Source organism: Podarcis erhardii, assembly GCF_964252035.2.
Source record: "Podarcis erhardii genome assembly, chromosome: 12".
NCBI classification, from domain to species: Eukaryota; Metazoa; Chordata; class Lepidosauria; order Squamata; family Lacertidae; genus Podarcis; species Podarcis erhardii.
The window spans coordinates 5,979,545-5,985,544 of record NC_138513.1 but is presented as its reverse complement, the minus strand read 5'-3'; the positions used below and the strand labels follow the sequence as shown (position 1 = coordinate 5,985,544).

Sequence of the window (6,000 nt, the reverse complement as noted above, 5' to 3'; positions counted from 1 at the left end):
AGGTTTATCCACCCCTCAAGATATCATCAGGGACGCGGGTGGCACTGTGGGTTAAACAACAGAGCCTAGGACTTGCAGATTGAAAGGTCAGCGGTTCGAATCCCTGTGATGGGATGAGCTCCCATTGCTCGGTCCCTGCTCCTGCCAACCTAGCAGTTCGAAAGCACATCAAAGTGCAAGTAGATAAATAGGGAAGGTAAATGGTGTTTCCGTGCGCTGCTCTGGTTCGCCAGAAGCGGCTTAGTCCTGCTGGCCACATGACCCGGAAGTTGTACGCCGGCTCCCTCAGCCAATAAAACGAGATGAGCGTCGCAACCCCAGAGTCGGCCACGACTGGACCTAACGGTCAGGGGTCCCTTTACCTATGTAATAACATATAGTTTTCCACGGTGATATCTAATGTGGCTCAGGGTTTTTGTTTTTCAAACAGTGGGAGCAGTGGACATAAGGAAGGAGGGAAACATGAATACTGGAATGTCAGGAGCAAAAGCACAACTCCCTTTGACAGCCCAGAAATGGAATTAGACAGTTGCACAACCTGATCTGCCATCTATTTGACTGCTTTATAAGTACGCCTCTTGTTCCATTTAACTTTACAGTGTTTCTTCCAGAGCACCAGGGATGAATTTCTGGGAGACTGCACTTTGTGCTTTCTTTGCTTCCCTCTTTGCAATCCTACTTGGTTGGCTCTATACAGTTGGAGCATTTCGCAAGAGGAGACCCAAAGAACCTCCGCTGGACAAAGGCTTCATTCCATGGCTAGGACATGCGATTAAATTCAAGAAAAACCCTGCTGAATTTTTGGAAGTGATGCGGAAGAAACATGGGGATATCTTCACACTGCTGGTTGGCGGCAATTATATACATTTTCTGGCGGATGCTGATTCCTATGAACCAATACTGAAAGAATCACCGGACAAATTGGATTTTGATAAGTTTGGATCAATGATAGTTTTAAATGTTTTTGCTTTTCAACCGACTGACTCTCATCACCATATTTTGAAAAAAATAAGCAAGGAATATCTGAGAGGTAAGGGTCTGGCTGCCCTGAACCAGGTGATGATGGAGAAATTGAAGATTGTGATGTTCCACGGCCAGGATTCAGGTGAGCATAAGAGGCACTGGCAGCAGGATGGACTCCTGTACTTTAGCTACAAAACAATATTCCAGGCTGCTTTTCTGGCTTTGTTTGGAACTGAGCTAGACAAGGAAAATGCTAAGGAGAATACATTAACACAATGTGGAGAGTTCTTTGGGAATTTTCAGAAATTTGATCACTTATTTCCCCAAATGGTTTTTGGTATTCTGGACCCTCAGGGCAAAAAGGAAACGGAAAGGCTGAGGAACTTCTTCTGGGACAAATTGTCGGTAGAAAAGATATGCAAGAAGGATAATATCAGCAAGTGGATAGCTGTGCAAGATCAACAAATGGCTGAGACTGGGATGACTGAAAAGATGAGGACACAATTTATGTTTCTTCTCCTCTGGGCATCCCAAGCCAACACTGGTCCAGCTGCCTTCTGGGTTCTTGTGCATCTCCTGAAGTATCCAGAAGCAAAGAAGGCAGTGATGGAAGAAGTGGACCGAGTACTGAGAGAGACTGGCCAGGAAGTGAATCCAGGGAGCCCCACCATCGATGTCTCCCTGGAAACAATAAAGACTCCTCTTCTGGACAGTACAATAGAAGAAACACTGCGCTTGAAAGTGAGTCCGTTCCTGTTCAGAAGTGTGATGCAGGATACAAATCTTAAAATGTCTGATGGGAGGGAATATATTTTTCGCAAAGGAGACCAACTTCTTCTTTCCCCTTTCCTTGGACTGCATATGGACCCAGAAATCCACCCTGATCCTCACACATTCAAATACGACAGGTTCTTGAACCCGGATGGCACCAAAAGAGAGTTCTATAAGAATGGGAAAAAGCTCAAACAATACACTATGCCTTTTGGCGGAGGGCCGTCTATTTGCCCTGGGCGATTCTTTGCTGTTAGTGAATTGAAGATGTTTGTGATCCTGATGCTCACCTGCTTTGACATGGAACTGGTCAATGCAGAAGAGGAGATCCCAGCAGTAGATGGAAGCCGCTGTGGCTTTGGAGCTTCGCATCCTTCTCGAGATATCAAGTTCAGATATCGGCTGCGGTTGTAAAGTGAAACACAGTGGTACCTCTGGTTATGGGCGCTTCAGGTTACAGATGCTTCAGGTTACAGATTCCGCTAACCCAGAAACAGTACCTCGGGTTAAGAACTTTGCTTCAGGATGAGAGCAGAAATCGCGCAGTGGCAGTGGGAGGCCCCATTAGCTAAAGTGGTACCTCAGGTTAAGAACGGTTTCAGGTTAAGAATGGACCTCCGGAATGAATTAAGTACTTAAGTATAATGGGGAAGAGGAGAACAATGCCACCTTGAGCAAAAGTAACCAGAGGTACCACTGTATCCCAATTTCGCTTTCAGAGCCATGACTGGCAGCTCCTAATTCTGTTTATTCCTGGGTGAAATAATATATAAAAGAGGGATGGGAAAGCTCTGGCCCATGGACCAGTCAGTTTGGGCAGGAAACAGGGTGCACAGCAAAGCAGCAAAATGTTACCCAAGAAGAGGTTTGTGTCAAAATGCCCTGCCGAAATGCTTTCTGTGTATGAACTTTAAAAAAGTATAGTACAGTGGTACCTCTGGTTGTGAAAGGGATCCGCTCCGGAGGCCCGTTTGCAACATGAATAGAATGCAACCTGCAGTGGGGCCTCTGCGCACGCGCAGGTTGTGATTTGCCACTCCTGCGTATGCGTGTGACATCATTTTGCGCATCTGTGCATGCACGAGCGGCAAAACCCAGAAGTAACCCTTTCTGGTACTTCTGGGTTGTCGCAGGACGCAACCTGAAAAAATGTATCATGAAGCAAACGTAACATGAGGTATGACTGTATTATAAAAATATTGTCAGTATATTAATAACCGACGTGTTGCTTGTTGTTGTATAGAGTGTTCTGTTTTGCAATACAGGCGATTTTCTTTGGTGTACAAAGAAGTATGCATGACATCTTCATTATATAGTTTTCACTGGATGCCCTAGGCTCTGGGGTTTAGACCACAGCACCACCCACATCCCTCTGCAGTCCTATACATGTAGGGTAATCTGATGACTGGCAGAATCCGAGACCAGGGAGAAGAGTTGGTGGAAGAAGATTGGAAGAAATTTAAGATCTATTTACAGAAACATTGTAAAATTTTTGAATGTTGATGACGTTGAAATGAATTGAAGTGGTTCTAGTAACAAGGTAAAATAAGAATATGTTAGAATGGATTGATATTAGACGAAAATTTGAAGCTATAATATGTGAGGATAAATAATTAAGGATAAATTAAGAGGTATGAATTTGCTGAACCATTTTTTAAATGGAATACAAAAAAGGGAGGTGTGAGGAAGTCAGGAAAATAAGTTAATGAATGGTGAGAAATTAAAAAGAGGGACTTTTTCTTTTTTCTTTTTCTTTTTATGTTAAATTTAAATTTTTGAATTTTTGTATTTTTGTGTTTTTGTATTTCTCTTGTGTTTTTTGTTTATTGTCTTGCAACTTTTTTTTGTTAAAAACTTAATAAAATATCATGTAGTATAATCTGCAATTCTATGCTGAGTAGACATTGATAGGATTGTATTCTACCAGGATATATTTCATCATTTTAAGGACTGCACTCTTGGTTCCCGAGGCTACACTATCAGTGACAACCCACAAACATGCTCATTGTGACTTAATCTTACATGGGTAGAAGTGGGTTTGTCTGCAATAACTGTGCACACCTACATGTCTGCTCAGAATTAAGCCACACTGAATTCCATGCAGCTTACTCCCTGACTGTGGCAAGCCTAAATTAGTCTTAAAGGTGCTACGCAGGTCTCTGAACAAAGTACCTAATAAGCTTCCAGCCCACCTCCCAGCTTGCTCATGATTACATCTTCTTTTTCAAGGGTGTGGACTAAGGTAGAAGGGTATGAAGTGGATTAGGACTTGGGAGGCAAGGGCTCAAATGACCACATAGCCTAGAAGTTCACAAGGTGGCCTTGGACCAGTCACTGTATCTCAGTCTCTAGCCCACCTCCCAGGACTGCTGTGATGATATAATGGGGAACAGGAGAACTATGCCACCTTGAGCAAAAGTGGGATATAAATAAATCTACTAGGTATATATGGCATGCGGGTGGCGCTATGGGTTAAACCACAGAGCCTAGGACTTCCCGATCAGAAGGTCGGCGGTTCGAATCCCCGCGACGGGGTGAGCTCCCATTGCTCAGTCCCTGCTCCTGCCAACCTAGCAGTTCGAAAGCACGTCAAAGTACAAGTAGATAAATAGGTACCACTCCAGCAGGAAGATCAACGGCGTTTCCGTGTGCTGCTCTGGTTCGCCAGTAGTGGCTTAGTGATGCTGGCCACATGACCCGGAAGCTGTACGCTGGCTCCCTCAGCCAATAAAGTGAGATGAGCGCCACAACCCCAGAGTCACAACTGGACCTAATGGTCAGGGGTCCCTTAACCTTTATTAGGTATATATATATATATATATATTGGGAAGCGTTTTGTCCATTTCTTCTCTATGTGTTCAGATGCTTCTCATGAGATGGTTGCCAAGCAGCATGAGGGTTCTCAATGTGGGGGCAGCAGTCTCTGTTTATGTTTGGCCCTTTTGAATCAAGGTGGTGGACCAAAACGACACTTACATGTGACTTCACGTTTTCTGGGCATAGGTTTATCCACCCCTCAAGATATCATCAGGGACGCGGGTGGCACTGTGGGTTAAACAACAGAGTCTAGGACTTGCAGATCGAAAGGTCAGCGGTTCGAATCCCTGTGATGGGATGTGCTCCCATTGCTCGGTCCCTGCTCCTGCCAACCTAGCAGTTCGAAAGCACATCAAAGTGCAAGTAGATAAATAGGGAAGGTAAATGGTGTTTCCGTGCGATGCTCTGGTTCGCCAGAAGCGGCTTAGTCCTGCTGGCCACATGACCTGGAAGCTGTACGCCGGCTCCCTCGGCCAATAAAACGAGATGAGCGCCACAACCCCAGAGTCAGCCACGACTGGACCTAATGGTCAGGGGTCCCTTTTCTTTTACCTTACAAGATATCACCATCATCCTTTTTTATTAAATTTATATACTGCTCTTTATCCAAAGATCACAGGGCAATTTATGGCATAAAAAAACCAAAATGGAAACACAAAATACATATCATAAGAACAAAAACAATGAAAACCCAAACCCCTCCCACAAACACATTTTAAAGGGTATAGATTGTTCAATCGCCCAAAGGACTGGCTATAGAGGACTGTTTTTGTCTGGTGTCTAAAGAGAGATAGTGAAGGCACCAGGTGAGGGAGTGCAGCTGTGCAATAGTGTCAAACCCAGGGTGATGTGGGCCCTCTGGAGTACTGCACCTTTGGCTTGTGCTCAACCTGGCTGACAGCTTCCCTTGGCATTAGGGACAGGTTAGGGCCGAGAAGAATTGTGCCACACATTGTACATGGATTGAGCCTTCTACCCCATCTTGTGGCAGATGGTGGCATCACAACGGGGGGGGGGGGTGATGTGCCCCAGGATCCATGCCTGCGGAGGTGACAAGAAGTCACCCTGCAGGGGCTCGCGGCGGCATGAGCAGCCACTGCGCTGCTGCAGACGCAAGCAGAGGATCGTGGCAGCGTACAGCGCTGGAGCGGCGCCGGTGGCAAACCGCTATACAGTGCATGTGCGGCGTTGCTACGTATGGCGCATGCGTCGTACATAGCAATGCCGCACATACGCCCTACATAGCGACACCTGCCCCAGGTGTCACGATGCCTTCCTTCGCCCCTGATGGCAGGAATGTAGGGTCCTAACATTCAGATAATTGCAGCATATCCCATGGGTTTGTGCTGCATTTACTGATGAGGGACGCGGGTGGCGCTGTGGGTTAAACCACAGAGCCTAGGACTTGCTGATCGAAAGGTTGGCAGTTCGAATCCCCGCAACGGGGTG

General features: G+C 45.8%; 1 pseudogene across 2 annotated transcripts in view; it reads left to right on the top strand.

Annotated features, from left to right (window-relative positions):
* The first annotated feature begins 410 nt into the window (after positions 1–410).
* The window catches only part of LOC309325987 (7-alpha-hydroxycholest-4-en-3-one 12-alpha-hydroxylase pseudogene), a 354,547-nt pseudogene continuing 348,957 nt past the window's right edge, over positions 411–6,000 (top strand). For both annotated transcript variants that reach the window (XR_014161567.1, XR_014161568.1), the window contains exon 1: positions 411–2,171. The product of XR_014161567.1 is annotated as a 7-alpha-hydroxycholest-4-en-3-one 12-alpha-hydroxylase pseudogene (transcript). The remainder of the gene's footprint in view (positions 2,172–6,000) is intronic.